The sequence below is a fragment of the Bos indicus x Bos taurus genome, chromosome 7 (assembly GCF_003369695.1).
Source record: "Bos indicus x Bos taurus breed Angus x Brahman F1 hybrid chromosome 7, Bos_hybrid_MaternalHap_v2.0, whole genome shotgun sequence".
In the NCBI taxonomy this organism is placed as follows: Eukaryota; Metazoa; Chordata; class Mammalia; order Artiodactyla; family Bovidae; genus Bos; species Bos indicus x Bos taurus.
The window spans coordinates 75558193-75576567 of NC_040082.1; the positions used below are offsets into that span (position 1 = coordinate 75558193).

An 18375-nucleotide genomic window follows, 5' to 3' on the forward strand; every position below is an offset into this window, starting at 1 on the left:
AGTTGTGAACAAAACAGGCAAGGTCCCTGCCCTCATGGAAGTTACATTCCAATAACAGTTATACATAAAATTTAATATTCCTTAATCACATATCTTTCATCCCCTTTGCATATAAATCATAAGAAAATAATGGGAAAGGGTTGTAAATTGGACCAAGAAATACTTAGGAACTAAGTCGCTGGGGGACACTGAAGGGACTCACTCTCTTTACTGTCATCTCACTTCACAGATTAAATGACAGAACTTTATGTCCATCCAGTCCAGTCCCCTTCTATGCCGAATCACATTCAAATCATTCTAGACTAAAGAGAATCTGTGCCACTTTTAAATGTCTTACATGGCATTTGAAGGAGATTGGGTCTACTGGACAAGAAAAAGGAGAAATGGACCTGTCTCTTCCTCTCTAAGCTTTTAAGACCACAGTTATTTCTGTCAGGGGAAATGAGAAAAGAATCACATGACTTACAAACCCCTGGAGGGAGATCTTACTGGATAAAGCATCATTGTTACTATTTAATACACAGTATTCAGATAGCTGAAAGGAAGCAGTAAGCAGGTATCCATGTTCTTGACACTTGGTTCTGTTTGTCCAAATTCTCCTTTTAATGTTTCCCGCTTTCCTGTTGGCTGTTGTAGCATGCACTCAAAGTAGAAGTAGGGTTAGTAAGTTGGAAATACTGTCTCACTTACATGGCTTTTTATTGGAGAAAATGAGAATGAAAGAACTGATTTTCTTCTCCCTCTCTGTATACACATTCCCTAAGCATCTTCACTCATTCTTCTGATTCTATCCATCATTAACTCCAAATTTGTTTAACTCCAAATCTCTGCATCTAAGTAAATTTAATAGATGCCATACTAGTATTTAAAACTCAACAGAGCCAGCACTGGGATCATGGCTTCCCCCATGCTCTACATACTGATTCTCTTCATGTATCCTATGTCTCAATGAAGGGCACCACCATCATGTCCAAAGTCACCTACCACTCAAGAAAAACTATAACAGGAACATGCAACAGTCACCTACAACAACAGTTGAGAACCAGGAAAAGATACTGCTGAAAGAATTTTTTAAAGACAGAAACAAATGGAAAAATATCCATTTTGATGGATTGGAAGACATAATATGGTTAAGATGTCCAATTTCCATCAATGGTGGTGCCATAAAAAATTTGAGAAAGAGAATGAATGAGAGGCCACATTATTAGAAAATAACTTTGAAAAAAAGACTGATGTGAATGGACAGGGGAAAACAGGCAGTACTGAAAAATGGATGCTGGACTTGATATGTGAGCCTCTCCAGCCCTTCCCTCCTACTGTCAGAGTTTAGAGAGGGTTGAAATATGGGAAGAGATTAAGGGAATTGATCTCTACATCTACTTCCTTGCCCTGTCCCTATTTAAATCCATCCTCTTTAGCCATGTCATTTTTCTTTTTCACTTAAAATGTCTTTCACATGACACAAATCTGGGTTCATGGTGACAAGGGGTACAAAACTTGCAGCCTTCCTATGAACAAACACCCAACACATCCCTGCACTTCCATGTGGCTGCTGGGCAGGACCAATGGAATGGGCTGAATAGTGGAAGAAAAGCTACAGTATTTAGTGGGGAAGCTTGCCACCTACGGCCTGTCTGGTCCATGCATGGGTGGACCATGAGAGACCTTATAAAGGCTTTGAACGGAGAAAGAAAAATAGATTCCAAGTACATGCCATTCTGAAAAAAAAAAAGCAAAACTATGGAAACAATGATAAGATCATTGGTTGCCAGGAGATTTGGGGGGATGAAAAAAGACTAGTTTTTATAAGCAGTGAATATACTTTGAATGACATTATAATGATGGATATATGTTATTAAACCTTTGTCCAACCCCAGAGAATGTGCAACACTACTTATTTCATTAAAGTTAATCCTAAGATGAACTGGGGGGAAAAAAGTCTTTGATTTTTGTTATCGTCCCTACTCTGCCCAACAGAAACCATAGTAATCAATTCTCTGTTCCAAGTTATTTATATAAATATGTTGAAAAATTCTGTCCTCAGGTTTGATGTGTTCAGTGTACACTTCCTTTCTGTCCACTTTCTAAGCCGAAAACAATACCCTACCAGTTATCACCCAATGAGCTGTAAAACATTCAAGGTTGCACTTTCTCCACAAAGTGAAGAGAAGGCCATAGAATGTCTTAAAAGAAAATGTACACTTCAGAAAAATGTGGAATGTGGGGAAGGATGGGGAATAAGCTCCCCCCAACCCAAGAAGGAGAGACTCATAAGACTACACTGTTTCCAGTAGACAAATTAGCAGGACCTATGCAAGTGATTTTTGCATAAACAACAAAGACCTCTCCAAGTATTTCCTTCAGTCCATTGAGCAGTAAGCCCCAAAGCAGCCCTGACTGGGAGGAAGAAGCCAGAGGCTATCAGCCAAGGGACACTTGAGTCTTTGCTTTTATGTCATTTATTTCTTTTAAGTGACCTCTGCCACTTTGGCTTTATGTGTGGGCACTCATCCTTTACAAGCAAATACAATTGTGAGGCATTTTCCTCTGTGTATAGTTAGATAATGAATTCTTCCTGTTGAAAAGTGACCTCAAGAGCCCGGGACCTCATTTCATTTCAATTTGTGCCAATGAACCACTTGACAAATAGCTCTTTTTAGAGTCATGTATAACTTTGGGTTTTAGTCCTAAGCATTGTTGTGCTTCTGACAAGGACAAATCGGGCTGTACAATGTGTTTCCTATCCTCTGCAGGGCCAGTGATTACAGAACTAGCTGGGTGGGATCAGCATTGAGTATTTCGCTGTGATTCATTTGCTTTGAGTACAATTACTACAAAATCACAAAGTCCTGGATGGGCTAAAAATCACCAAATAGAAAGCAAACTTACTTTTAAATATATAAACACACAAAGATATACACACACATGAAGAGTCCTGATTCAAGAGTGTTCTTGGAATTCCTTAGTGTCTAATGCAAATAATTTCACATTTCTAGTCAGTTTTTGTTCTATGAGACCTAGAGTTATGTTCCTCCTGGTACTCTTGAAAAGCACTGAAGTTCTCCTGTTAGAATTCTGTCAGCTCTTTTTTGAACACAAGTGATAAACCAAATTTGCACACTGTTGATCTAAAATTCTAGTCTTTAATATGAGTGTAATAAAATGACATTAGGAGTCATGCCTGTCCAAACACCACAGGAACTCTGCCAGGGATGCTTGGAATAGCTGCCATTTGCTCATCTCTTCTCAGCCTGAAATTATTTAAACTTTACCTGTTTCCATCTCAAATTATCTTATAACTGCCTTCATATTATAGGTTTATACCCAAAGTAGCTACCATACCAACTGGCACCCAGACATCAGGGACATGGAATTGGCTATCTCTTTTTTCTCACCTGATACAGTCTGATCAGTATTTACAGAATTATCTAAGAAGAGAAAAATTGCCTTCAATCTAGAAACTTACTAAAGGAGTCATCTAATACATTCTTCAGTATGAAGTGCTCCACAAAGCTTTATTTTCAAAAACTGCCAAGTTATTTGCTGTTTAGAAAATATACCTGTATAATTTGATTCTTGTTTTCCAAGTGAGACTACCGAAATTACATTATGATTAATGTACACTATTTTTAAGATTTTTATCTAAATTACTAGAAATTAAAAACTACTTTCAAAAGTTTCCAAAACTGACATGGGAAAAATTCATGCATTATAGATACGAAGAACTGACTCACTGGAAAAGATCCTGATGCTGGGAAAGATTAAAGGCAGGAGGAGAAGGAGACAACAGATGAAGGAGGAAGAGATGATTAGATGGCATCACTAACTCAATGGACCTGAGTTTGAGCAAGCTTCAGAAGTTAGTGATGGACAGGTAAGCCTGGCATGCTGCAGTCCATGGGGTCGCAAACAGTCAGGCATGACCGAGCAACTGAACTGAACTGACACTTAGTTGTGGGGCTTCCCTGGTAGCTCAGACAGTATAAAATCTGCCTGCAATAGAGGGGACCCCAGTTTGACCCTTGAGTCAGGAAGACCCACTGTAGAAAGGAATGGCAACCCACTCCAGTATTCTTGCCTGGAGAATTCCATGGACAGAGGAGCCTGGTATGCTGCAGTTCATGAGGTCGCAAAGAGTCAGACATGACTGAGCAACTAACAAACATACACATCCTTAGTTGCCTGTGAATTCCTGTTGTGTCGGTCTCTAAATCAAAAGATACTAATGCCCACTCTGTATCCTTAATAGAAGATTGTTTAACAATTTGTGAGTACCTTTCCAAATAGGAAAAATTCTTCAAAATATTTTAGAAAAGTATCTCTCTAATTGAATGTCTATTATGAGCACTCCTTCTAACTGACCATTGAAATCTTCAGAAGGCCAGGAAATCACAAGAGCAATTGGCATGGCATCTACTATCCTCCACCTGGACACCTGCAAGTCCCGTGACCTAGGGCAGACATGTGACTTTTCTAAACTTGAATTTCCTTATCTTTAAACAAACATGGGACTAACCGGACTTCATTTTCAACAGTATGGTGGAACAGATATGTGAATAGCCTCTAACGGACAATAACCAAAAATACTGAATAATGTATTTTTAAAATCTTTAAAATCCATCACTGACAAGGCAAGCAAATGAGGACTCTTGAGAGCAGGAAAAAAAAAAAAAAAAAGTGAACACTGGAATTTAGAAAGGTGAACAGAGCTTCAAGGAATGTTTTCATCCTGAGGTCATCAAATTAACCCAGGGACCTTGAGCCTCAGATTTGAAGTGGGAAAGAAAATAAGCCTGGAGCTACCTAGAGCTGTCTAATAGGGGATCTGTACATAAAGTGGACTCTAAAGGCCTATGCAAGTGTAAAATAGAAATAAATGTTCCTTTCAGCAAGGGATAAAAGAGAAACTTAACATTTCTCAACCTGGCCTCCTCTGATCTGAAATTGGTCTCCTCTGATATTTCATAACCATCACCAGCCACCATATGTGCTTCTAGCCTGAGTCCTAACACTACCTTTGTGATCCAGAAAAACACCAACCTAGTTACTTAATTTCCTACATCAGTGAAGTGAAGTGAAGTGCAGTGAAAGTTGCTCAGTCATGTCTGACTCTTTGCGACCCCATGGACTAGACAGTCCATGGCATTCTGCAGGCCAGAATACTAGAGTGGGTAGCCTTTCCCTTCTCCAGGGGATCGTCCCTACCCAGGGATCGAATCCAGGTCTCCCACAGTGCAGGCGGATTCTTTACCAGCTGAGCCACAAGCGAAGCCAAAGAATACTGGAGTGGGTAGCCTTTCCCTTCTCCAGCTGATCTTCCCAACCAAGGAATCAAACTGAGGTCTCCTGCATTGAAGGCAGATTCTTTATCAACTGAGATATGAGGGAAGTAGTATCACCAAACATCCATCAAAAATAAAAATATAACATATACACAAATTTTTATCAGACTATAAAAATCCCATCAAATAACTATATGAGAAATATAAGCTCAGAGTACATATAATAATACTATAAAACACACACATACAAATAAGAACCAAAAGAAATCAGATATATAAAGATTTATCCACTGAAATGATCAAACTCAGATCATAAAATAAGTGTATTTAATATATTTAAAGATATTAGAAAGAATACTTCAAATATGTGAAGAAAGTAATTGAAAATAAATAAAGAAATATTGAAAAAAATAAAACTTTAAGAAAATATAATATTTGAAATTTTTAAAAACCTGCATGACAAAAAAAGAAAACTACAGGCCAATATCACTGATGAACACAGATGCAAAAAATCCTCAACAGAATTCTAGAAAACAGAATCCAGCAACATATTAAAAAGATCATACATCATAACCAAGGGCTTTATGCCAGGGGTGCAAGGATTATTCAATATTTGCAAATCAGTCAATGTGATACACCACATTAACAAATTGAAAGATAAAAACCATATGATTATCTCAACAGATGCAGAGAAAGCCTTTGACAAAATTCAACACACATTTATGATTAAAAAAAAAAATCCTCCAGAAAGCAGGCATAGAAGGAACATACCTTAACATAATAAAAGCCATATATGATAAACCCACAGCAAACATCAGATCAGATCAGTCGCTCAGTCGTGTCCAACTCTTTGCGACCCCATGAATCACAGCACGCCAGGCCTCCCTGTCCATCACCAACTTCCAGAGTTCACTCAGACTCAGGTCCATCGAGTCAGTGATGCCATCCAGCCATCTCATCCTCTGTTGTCCCCTTCTCCTCCTGCCCCCAATACCTCCCAGCATCAGGGTCTTTTCCAATGAGTCAACTCTTCACATGAGGTGGCCAAAGTACTGGAGTTTCAGCTTTAGCATCAGTCCTTCCAAAGAAATCCCACGGCTGATCTCCTTCAGAATGGACTGGTTGGATCTCCTTGCAGTCCAAGGGACTCTCAAGAGTCTTCTCCAACACCACAGTTCAAAAGCATCAATTCTTCAGTGCTCAGCCTTCTTCACAGTCCAACTCTCACATCCATACATGAACACAGGAAAAACCATAGCCTTGACTAGACGAACCTTTGTTGGCAAAGTAATGTCTCTGCTTTTGAATATGCTATCTAGGTTGGTCATAACTTTCCTTCCAAGGAGTAAGCATCTTTTAATTTCATGGCTGCAGTCACCATCTGTAGTGATTTTGGAGCCCAGAAAAATAATACTCAATGGCAAAAAAATTTAAAGCATTTCCCCTAAAGTCAGGAACAAGACAAGCGTGCCCACTCTCACCACTACTTTTCAACATAGTTTTGGAAGTTTTAGCCACAGCAATCAGAGCAGAAAAAGAAATAAAAGGAATCCAGATTAGAAAAAAAGAAGTAATACTCTAAATGTTTGCAGACGACATGATCCTCTATGTAGAAAACCCTAAAGATACCACCAGAAAATTACTAGAGCCAATCAATGAATATAGTAAAGTTGCAGGATATAAATTAATACACAGAAATCCCTTGCATTCCTACACACTAACAATAATAAAACAGAAAGAGAAATTAAGGTAACAATCCCATTCACTATTGTGACAAAATGAATAAAATAGGAATAAATCTACCTAAAGAAACAAAGGACCTATATATAGAAAAGTATAAAACACTGATGAAAGAAATCAAAGATGACACAAATAGATGGAGAAATATACCATGTTCATGGATTGGAAGAATCAATAGAGTGAAAATGAATATACTACCCAAAGCAATCTATAGATTCAGTGCAATCCCTATCAAGCTACCAATGGTATTTTTCACAGAACTAGAGCAAATAATTTCACAATTTGTATGAAAATACAAAAAACCTAGAATAGCCAAAGCAATCTTGAGAAAGAAGAATGGAACTGGAGGAATAAACCTGCCTGACATCAGACTACGTGTCAAAGCTATAGTCATCAAGACAGTATGGTACTGGCACAAAGACAGAAATATAGATCAATGGAACAAAATAGAAGCCCAGAAATACCTATGGACACCTTATCTTTTACAAAGGAGGCAAAAATATACAATGAAGAAAAGACAATCTCTTTAACAAGTGGTGCTGGGAAAACTGGTCCATCACCTGTAAAAAATGAAACTAGAACACTTTCTAATACCATACACAAAAACAAACTCAAAATGAATTAAAGATCTAAATATAAGACCGGAAACTATAAAACTCCTAGAGGAAAACATAGGCAAAACACTCCCTGACATAAACCACAGCAGGATCCTCTATGCCCCACCTCCCAGAGTAATGGAAATAAAAGCAAAAATAAACAAAAGGGACCTAATTAAACTTATAAGTTTTTGTACAATGAAGGAAACTATAAGCAAGGTGGAAAGACTGCCTTAAGAGTGGGAGAAAATAATAGCAAACAAAGCAACTAACAAAGAATTAATCTCAAAAATATACAAATAACTCATGCAGCTCAATACCTGTGTCAGAAAAATAACTGACGCAATCAAAAAAGGGCCAAAGAAATGGACATTTCTCCAAAGACATACAGATGGCTAACAAACACATGAAAAGATGCTCAACATCACTCATTATCAGAGAAATGCAAATCAAAACCACAATGAGGTACCATCTCACGCCAGTCAGAATGGCTGCTATCAAAAAGTCTACAAACAATAAATGCTGGAGAGGGTGTGGAGAAAAGGGAACTCTCTTACAGTGTTGGTGGGAAGGCAAACTAATATAGCCACTATGGAGAACAGTGTGGAGATTCCTTAAAAACTGAAAATAGAACTGCCATATGACCAGCAATCACACTGCTGGGTATACACACTGAGGAAACCAGAATTGAAAGAGACATGTGTACCGCAGTGTTCATTGCAGCACTGTTTACAATAGCTAGGACATGGAAGCAACCTAGATGTCCATCAGCAGACGAATGGGTAAGAAAGCTGTGGTACATATACACAATGGAATATTACTCAGCTATTAAAAAGAATGCATTTGAATCAATTCTAATGAGGTAGATGAAACTGGAGCCTGTTATACAGAGTTAAGTAAGTCAGAAAGAAAAACACCAATATAGTATATTAATACATATAAATGGCATTTAGAAAGATGGTAATGACAGCTCTATATGCAAGACAGCAAAAGAAACAGTTACAAAAAACAGACTTTTGGACTCTGTGGGAGAAGGTAAGGGTGGGATGATTTGATAAAATAGCATTGAAACATGTATATTACCATATGTGAAATAGATGACCAGTCCAAGTTCAATGCATGAAACAGGGCACTCAAAGCCGCTGCACTGGGACAACCCAGAGGGATGGGATGGGGGGAGGTGGGAGTGGGGTTCGGGATAGGGGACACATGTACACCCATGGCTGATTCATGTCAATGTATGGCAAAAACCACTACAATATTGTAAAGCAATTAGCTTCCAATTAAAATAAATTACTTAATTTAAAAAACATGCCTGCATGAAATCAATGATAAATTAGGCACAGCTGAGGCAATCTGTAACCCACAATACAAAGACATTCAGAATGCAGCATAAACAGACAAAAACTCCCAAAAAATAAAGCTAAAAACCATGAGGGATAGAGTAAAAATTCTAACATACTCTAGTAGATGTCTAGCAGGAAAGAAAGAAAGAATGAAGGGGATAAAATATACAAAGGGAATGACTAAGACTCTTTCAGAAACGAAGATTGTAAATCAAATTCATAATTTTCAGTAACTGCCCAGAAGAAAAACATGTTTAAATCCACATTTAGATAAATTAAAAGGAAATTTCAGGATAGTAAGTTCCCATCACTTCATTGCAAATAGATGGGGAATCAGTGACAGACTATTTTCCTGGGCTCCAAAATCATTGCAGATGGTGACTGCAGCTGTGAAATTAAAAGACACTGGCTCTTTACAAGAAAAGCTATGACAAACCTAGATAGCAGTTATGACAAACCTAAAAAGCTGAGACATTACTTTGCTGACAAAAGTCCATCTAGTCAAAGCTATGGTTTTTCCAGTAGTCACATATGGAGTTGGACCATAAAGAAGGCTGAGCACCAAAGAATTTATGCTTTTGAACTGTGGTGTTGGAGAAGACTCTTGAAAGTCCCTGGACTACAAGGAGATCAAGCCAGGCAATCGTAAAGGAAATCAGTCCTAAATATTCATTGGAAGGACTGATGCTGAAGCTGAAGCTCCAAAACTTGGGCCACTTGATGCAAAGAGCCAATGCATTAGAAAAGACCCTGATGCTGGGAAAGGTTGAAGGCAGAAGGAGAAGGGAACGACAGAGGGCCAGATGGTTGGATTACCTCACCGACTCCATGGACATTGGTTTGAGCAAGCTCAGAGATATGATAAAGGACAGGAAAACTGGCGTGCTACAGTGCATGGGGCTGCAAAGAGTCAGACATGACTGAGCAACCGAACAACAACAGCAACAAGTCAGAGAGACAATACAAAGAACGCATTATCAAATTGATGGCAGACCCTTCAATACCCATCACAACAGTGGAAGCCAGAAGACAACGAAGTAATATACTTAAAATTCTAGGTCAAACTAAGAATGCATACCTAGTGAAACTCCTTTGAAAAAACTGAGGGTGAAATATAGATATAGTTGACTCTTGAACAACACAGGCTTGAACTACACAGGTCCACCTTAGGTGAATCTTTTTCAGTAAATATACTGGAAAACTTTGGACATTTGCAACGATTTGAAAAAACTCAAACTGGGTAGCCTGAAAATATCCAAAAAAATAAGAAAATGTTAAGTATGTCATGAATGCATAAAATATATGCAAATATTAGTCTATTTTATCATCTACTGCCACAAAATATGGGCTTCCATGGTGATTCAGTGGTAAAGAATTTGCCTACCAATGCAGGAGACACAGGTTCAATCCCTGGGTCAGGAAGATTCACTAGAGAAGGAAATGGCAACCCACTCCAGTATTCTCGACTGGGAAATTCCATGGTCAGAGGAACCTGGTGAGCTACAATACATGGGGTCACAAAAGAGTTGGATACAACTTAGCAACTAAACAACAACCACAAAATATACACAAATATATCCAAAAAGTTAAAGTTTATTGAAATTTGGAGCGGTGAGCAGCAGCTGTGTGGCACTGGAGTGGTGAGCAGCCAAGAGGAGATACCCCATGTCCAAGGTAAGGAACAGCAGCTGCGCTTTGCTGGAGCAGCTGTGAAGAGATATCCCACGTCCAAGGTAAGAGAAACCCCAGTAAGACAGTAGGCACTGACAGAGGGCATCAGAGGGCAGACAGATGAAACCACAGTCAGAAAACTAGCCAATCTGATCACATGGACCACAGCCTTGTCTAACTCGATGAAACTATGAGCATGCCGTGTAGGGCCACCCAAGACGGACAGGTATGGTGGAGAGTTCTGACAGAATGTGGTCCACTGGAGAAGGAAATGGCAAACCACTTCAGCATTCTTGCCTTGAGAACCCCATGAACAATATGAAAAGGCAAAAAGATAGGACACTGAAAGATGAACTCCCCAGGTTGGTAGGTGCACAATACGCTATTGGAAATCAGTGGAGAAATAACTCCAGAAAGAATGAAGGGATGGAGCCAAAGCAAAAACAACACCCAGTTGTGGGTGGGACTGGTGATAGAAGCAAGGTCCAATGCTGTAAAGAGCAATATTTCATAGGAACCTGGAATGTCAGGTCCATGTTCAAGACAAATTGAAAGTGGTAAAACAGGAGATGGCAAGAGTGAACGTCAACATTCTAGGAATTAGTGAACTAAAATGGACTGGAATGGGTGAATTTCACTCAGATGACCATTATATCTACTACTGTGGGCAGGAATCCCTTAGAAGAAATGGAGTAGCCATCATGGTCAATAAAAGAGTCCAAAATGCAGTACTTGAATGCAATCTCAAAAACGACAGAATAATTTCTGTTCATTTCCAAGGCAAACCATTCAATATCACAGTAATCCAAGTCTATGCCCCAACCAGTAACGATGAAGAAGCTGAAGTTGAACAGTTCTATGAAGACTTAACAAATCCTTTTAGAACACACACCCAAAAAAGATGTCCTTTTCATTACAGGGGACTGGAATGCAAAAGTAGGAAGTCAAGAAACACCTGGAGTTACGGGCAAATTTGGCCTTGGAGTACAGAATGAAGCAGGGCTAAGGCTAATAGAGTTTTGCCAAGAGAAAGCACTGGTCATAGCAAACCTCCTCTTCCAACAACACCAGAGAAGACTCTACACATGGATATCACCAGATGGTCAACATCAAAATCAGACTGATTATATTCTTTGCAGCCAAAGATGGAGAACCTTTATACAGTTGGCAAAAACAAGACCGAGATCTGACTGTGGCTCAGATCATGAATTCTTTATTGCCAAGACTTAAACTGAAGAAAGTAGGGAAAACTACTAGGCCATTCAGGTATGACCTAAATCAAATCCCTTATGATTATACAGTGGAAGTGAGAAATAGATTTAAGGGACTAGATCTGATAGAGTGCATGAAGAACTACGGATGAAGGTTCATGACATTGTACAGGGGGCAGGGAGCAAGACCATCCCCAAGAAAAACAAATGCAAAAAAACAAAATGGCTGTCTGAGGAGGCCTTACAAATAGCTGTGAAAAGAAGAGAAGTGAAAAGCAAAGGAGAAAAGGAAAGATATACCCATTTGAATGCAGAGTTCCAAAGAATATCAAGGAGAGATAAGAAAGCCTTCCTCAGTGATCAGTGCAAAGAAAGAGAGGAAAATATTAGAATGGGAAAGACTAGAGATCTCTTCAAGAAAATTAGAGATACCAAGAGAACATTTTATGCAAAGATGGACTCGATGAAGGACAGAAATGGTATGGACCTAACAGAAGCAGAAGATATTAAGAAGACGTGGCAAGAATACACAGAAGAACTGTACAAAAAAGATTTCATGACCCAGATAATCACGATGGTGTGATCACTCACCTAGAGCTAGACATCCTGGAATGTGAAGTCAAGTGGGCCTTAGGAAGCATCACTATGAACTAAGCTAGTGGAGGTGTTGGAATTCCAGTTGAGCTCTTTCAAATCATAAAAGATGATGCTGTGCAAGTGCTGCACTCAATATGCCAGCAAATTTGGAAAACTCAGCAGTGGCCACAGGACTGGGAAAGGTCAGTTTTCATTCCAATCCCAAAGAAAGGCAATGTCAAAGACTGCTCAAACTACCACACAATTGCACTCATTTCACATGCTAGCAAAGTAATGCTCAAAATTCTCCAAGCCAGGCTTCAGCAATACATGAACCATGAACTTCCAGATGTTCAAGCTGGATTTAGAAAAGGCAGAGGAACCAGAGATCAAATTGCCAACATCTGCTGGATCATCAAAAAAGTGAGAGTTCCAGAAAAACATATCTATCTCTGCGTTATTGACTATGCTAAAGACTTTGACTATGTAGATCACAATAAATTATGGAAAATTTTGAAAGAGATTGGAATACCAGACCACCTGACCTCCCTATATGCAGGTCAGGAAACAACAGTTAGAACTGGACATGGAACAACAGACTGGTTCCAAATAGGAAAAGGGGCATGTCAAGGCTGTATATTGTCACCCTGTTTATTTAACTTATATGCAGAGTACATTATGAGAAATGCTTGGCTGGATGAAGCACAAGCTGGAATCAAGATTGCTGGGAGAAATATCAGTAACCTCAGATATGCAGGCGACACCACCCTTATGGCAGAAAGCAAAGAACTAAAGAGCCTCTTAATGAAAGTGAAAGAGGATAGTGAAAAAGTTGGCTTAAAGCTCAACATTCAGAAAACAAAGATCATGGCATCTGATCCCATCACTTCAAGGCAGATAGACGGGGAACAGTGGAAACAGTGGCTGACTTTATTTTCTTGAGCTCCAAAATCACTGTAGATGGTGACTGCAGCCATGAAATTAAAAGACACTTACTCCTTGGAAGAAAAGTTATGACCAATCTAGACAGCATATTAAAAAACAGAGACATTACTTTACCAGCAAAGGTCGGTCTAATCAAGGCAATGGTTTTTCCAGTAGTCGTGTATGGATGTAAGAGTTGGACTATAAAGAAAGCTGAGTGCTGAATAATTGATGCTTTTGAACCGTGGTGTTGGAGAAGACTCTTGAGAGTCCCCTAGACTGCAAGGAGATCCAACCAGTCCATCCTAAAGGAGACTAGTCCTGGGTGTTCATTGGAAGGACTCATGTTGAAGCTGAAATTCCAATACTTTTTGCCACCTAATGCAAAGAGCTGACTCATTTGAAAAGACCCTGATGCTGGGGAAGATCGAGGGCAGGAGGAAAAGAGGACAACAGAGGATGAGATGGTTGGATGGCATCACTGACTCAATGGACATGAGTTTGGGTAAACTGCAGGACTTGGCAATGGCCTGGCGTACTGCAGTCCATGGGGTTGCAAAGAGTTGGACACAACTAAGCAACTGAACTGAACTGAACTGAATGTGCACAAAAACTTAAAGACTGTATATGGCTCTATTCACAACTTAGATAACATCAATATGCAGTATTATATCATAACTGTATAAAATTAACCATATTATATGCTGTACTACTGCAATATAATAATTTGTAGCCATTCCTGTTGGTACTGCAGTGAATTCTGTTACAAGTATCTGCTTAAAATGCCATTTGATCTTAATCATCTCCACATGAGCAGTTTGTCTCTCCGGTAATTTGCATATCTGCAGTAAAAAGTGATCTCTCATAGTTCTTACAAAATTTTCATCCTATTTAGTGTAATAGTGTAAACCCTGAGTAACACCATGGGACCCATATGAAGTGCCACTAATGATGCTGGAAGTGCTCCCAAAAAGTGGAGAAAAGCCATGACATTACAAAAAAAAAAGTGAATTGCTTCATATGTACCACAGACTGAGGTCTGCAGCTGCAGATGGCCACCATTTCAAATTAAGTCCAGAGTAAGAATCATTGTGAAAAAGAAAAGAAAAAAAGGAAATTTGTGAAGCTGTTGCTGCAGCTATAACAGCAGGTACGGAAACCTTGCACTTTTTGTCAAGTATCGTTTTATCTTGTATTGAAAACGCAGCTTTTATTTGGGTGCAAGATTGCTGTAAGAAAGGCATGGCTATAGATTCTAGTGTGATTAGATAAAAAACAGTCTTTATATGACAACTTAAAAGGAATATGAAGGTTCTAAAGCTGGAGAATTTAAGGCCAGCAAAGGATGGTTTGATAATTTTAGAGAGAGGTTTGGTTTTCTAAATGTCAAGATAACAGGAAAAGCAGATTCAGCCAACCAAGAGGCAGTGAATGATTTCCCAGACACTGTTAAGAAAATCATTGAGGATTTTAATCAGCTATGCGTTATGCTTTGTCACTCAGTTGTGTCCGACTCTTTGCAACCCCATGGACTGTAGCCCGCCAGGCTCCTCTGTCCATGGGATTTATCTAAGCAAGAATACTGGGGTGGGTTGCAGTGCCCTCCTCCAGAGGATCTTCCAAACCCAGGGATCGAATCTAGGTCTCCCATATTGCAGGCAGATTCTTTACTCTCTGAGCCACCAGGGAAGTCCAGGAATACTGGAGTGGGTAGCCTATCCCTTCTCCATGGGATCTTCCTGACTCAGGAATTGAACTGGGGTCTCCTACATTGCAGGCAAATTCTTTACCAGCTGAGCTACCAGGGAAACCCATTAATTGGCTATACACCAATATAAAATAAAAAGTTAAAAAAAAAAGAAAATCATTGGGGCAAAAGAATACCTGCCTGAACAGGTTTTTAATGCAGATGAAAGTGTTCTATTCTGGAAAAAATGTTACAAAGGACATTTACTAGTAAGGAAGAAAAGCGAGTACCAGGATTTAAGACAGGAAGGGATACACTCACTCCACTGTTTTGTGTAAACGTAGTCAGGACTGCCCATATCTATAAAGCTGCTAAGTCCCAAGCCTTGAAGGGAAAAGGTAAACACCAGCTGCCATTCTTTTGGTTGTACAGCAAGAAGGCCTGGACAATGAGAACCACTTTTCCAGACTGGTTCCATCTATGCTTTGTCCCTGAACTCAGGAAGTACTGTGCTAGTAAGGGACTGCTTTTAAAAATTCTTTTGAGATTGGACAATGCCTCTGACTACCCAGAAGCCCAAGAGTTCAACACCAAAAATGTTGAAGTGGTCTACTTGCCTCTAGATCAGGGAGTCATAAAGAGTTTTAAGGCTCATTGGTGGCTCATATGGTAAAGAATTGCCCTGCAATGTGAGAGACCTGGGTTTGATCCCTGGGTTGGGAAGATTCCCTGGAGGAGGGCATGGCCACCCACTTCAGTGTTCTTGCCTGAAGAATCATCATGGATGGAGGATCCTGGCGAGCTACAGTCCATGGGGTCATAAAGAGTCAGGCACAACTGAGCGACTAAGCACAGCATGCACAGTATTCTATGGAAAGGACTGTCAATGTTATGGAAGAAAACTCTAATAGAGAAAAGATCATAAAAGTCTGGAAGGATTATATCATTAAGATGTCATTGTTGTTATAGAAAAAGTTATGAAATCATGAAACCCAAACAATCAATACTTCCTAGAGAAAATTTTGTCCAAATGTTGCACAGGACTCCGCAAGATTTACAACAGATCCAGTCAAAGATATCATGAAAGAAATTATAGATATGGCAGGAAAAAAAGGTAAGAAGAGTTGGAAGATATGAATCTTAGAGAAATTCAAAAGCTAAAAGACATCACATCAGAGGAATTAACAGAAGATGACTTGATAGAGATGAGTGTTTCTGAACCAATGTCAGACGATGAGGAATAAGATATAGAAGAAGCAGTCACATAACAAACTGGCATTAAACAATCTTGCAGAAGGCTTCAGATTATTCAAGAGTGATTTTGACTTCTTTTCCCAGATGTACCTTCTATGATATGGGCACTGAAACTAAAGCAAATTGTGAAAGAAAGTTTGGTACCATATAGAAACATTTTTACAAAAACGAAAAAGCTAAAGTCAGGCAGAAATTATGATGTATTTCCATGAAGTTACACTGAGTGTGCCTGCCTATCCTGGCTATTAGTAATTAAGTTTTGGAGGAGGTAAAAGCTGTATGTGTATTTTTGAATCCATAAGGGGTTGGTTCCCCTAGCCGCCCCCCCACCATTGTTCAAGGGTCAATTATATTTTCAGGAAAAAAACTGAGTCTGCCAATATAGACCCTCTCTACAGGAAATTCTAAAGGACGTACTACCAGCAGAAAGAAAAAGCTATACTAGTTGGAAGATATGAAATGTAAAATAGAGTAGCAAAACAAGAACATGGCTCATATGTGGACAAATATAAAACAACAATATAGCTAAGTTTAAAGCAAAAAACTAAAATACAGTCTAACCATGGAATATAAGTCAGATGGTAGATAACCAAAATTAAAGTATCTTCAGGTTCACTATTATTCTGGAGGAGAGTAAAGATAGTCACTTTAGATGATGCTAAGCATGCATATTTCATCTATTTACTAAAAAAAAAAAAAAAAAAACCCCACAAAAACAGGATGTATAATTCTAGTTATAGATGAAGAAGCCCATGTAAGAATTTTACTGCTTGCCTGAGGTTGTTTCCATATAGCAGAGCCAAGACTAGACCTCAGATTTCCAGATGTCTAAGCTAGTGCTGAGTTAGCGCATTGTGTGTGTTCCATGACTTCAAACTGGGAGAAAAGTGTGCCTTCACCGGTGCTCACGGGGAGATTTTCTGTAACATAACACCAGTAAGATATACGGTAGAGAAAAAGAATGAGAATGGCTACCCGGAGCCCCCAGACGACTACTGTCCATGGTGATCACACAGAACTGCCCATTAACCTTCCCTTAAGGGTTTCCCTCGTGGCTTAGCAGTAAAGAATCTGCCTGCAATGTAGGAGCTGCAGGAGACGCAGGTTCAGTCTCTGGGTCAGGAAGATCCTCTGGAGGAGGGCTTGGCAACCCACTTCCATATTCTTGCCTGGAGAAGCCCATAGACAGAGAAGTGTGGAGGGCTACAGTCCACAGTGTTGCAGAGTTGGATAAGACTGAAGCGATTTAGTATGCATGCATGCATGTAGTTGATCAACTAGGGAGATTTTCCTGAAATATTTTCTCTAATTGTGTTCAGATTCTCCCCAGAATCACTGGGGAGATTGTTCCTTGTCAGGGAACTATACAAGGTTTCATAAAGGACACCCCATATAATCTGATTAGGAAAAAAAAAAAAAGAAACTTTTTTCTAAGAAAACACCAGATAGATAAGTTTACTGGTGAGTTATTTTTAAAATTACCTTTTCACAAAAACTCTGCCAAAATAAAAAGAGGGGGAAAATTCCCTAACTCATTTAATGAGTCTAGAAAAAGCCTTGATAATAAAAGCAAAAAAGGGTTGTACATATAAGAAACGTCAGGCCAGTTCCATTTATACTTATAGATGACAGGAATCTAAAATAATAATTAACAAATTCCATCAAGGTATAAAAAAGATAATGGATAATGATAAACTCGAGCTTATCACAGAAATGTAGGTTGTTTAATATCAGCAAAACCAATTAATACAATTCATTACACGAACAGAGTAAAGGAAAAACAATCATGTTGTCACAAGGTGGGTTCCCCCAAAGCAAACACTGAGACTGAGTTTGGGATATTGAACATTTATTAGGAATCACGGTCTGTAGAAGGAAGAGAGGAAAGGAGGACTGGGCAGAGGGGTAAGTTGAACTGTAATACAGACCCCACAAAACCTCCGCCAACCAGCAGGGAGCCCTGTCAGAGTTATCCCACATCAGAGGAAGCCCTCACCTTGCTCAGTTTCTGGAAGCAGGCTGCTCTGGGAAGTCTGTGAGCCTGGGCCAGGAGACTGGAAACAAGATGATGGGCAGAAGCATTCTGCT

At 39.3% G+C, this 18375-nt stretch overlaps 1 pseudogene; it reads left to right on the forward strand.

Annotated features, from left to right (window-relative positions):
- The first annotated feature begins 1444 nt into the window (after positions 1-1444).
- On the forward strand, positions 1445-1531 carry LOC113896746 (annotated as a pseudogene).
- The last annotated feature ends 16844 nt before the right edge of the window (positions 1532-18375 follow it).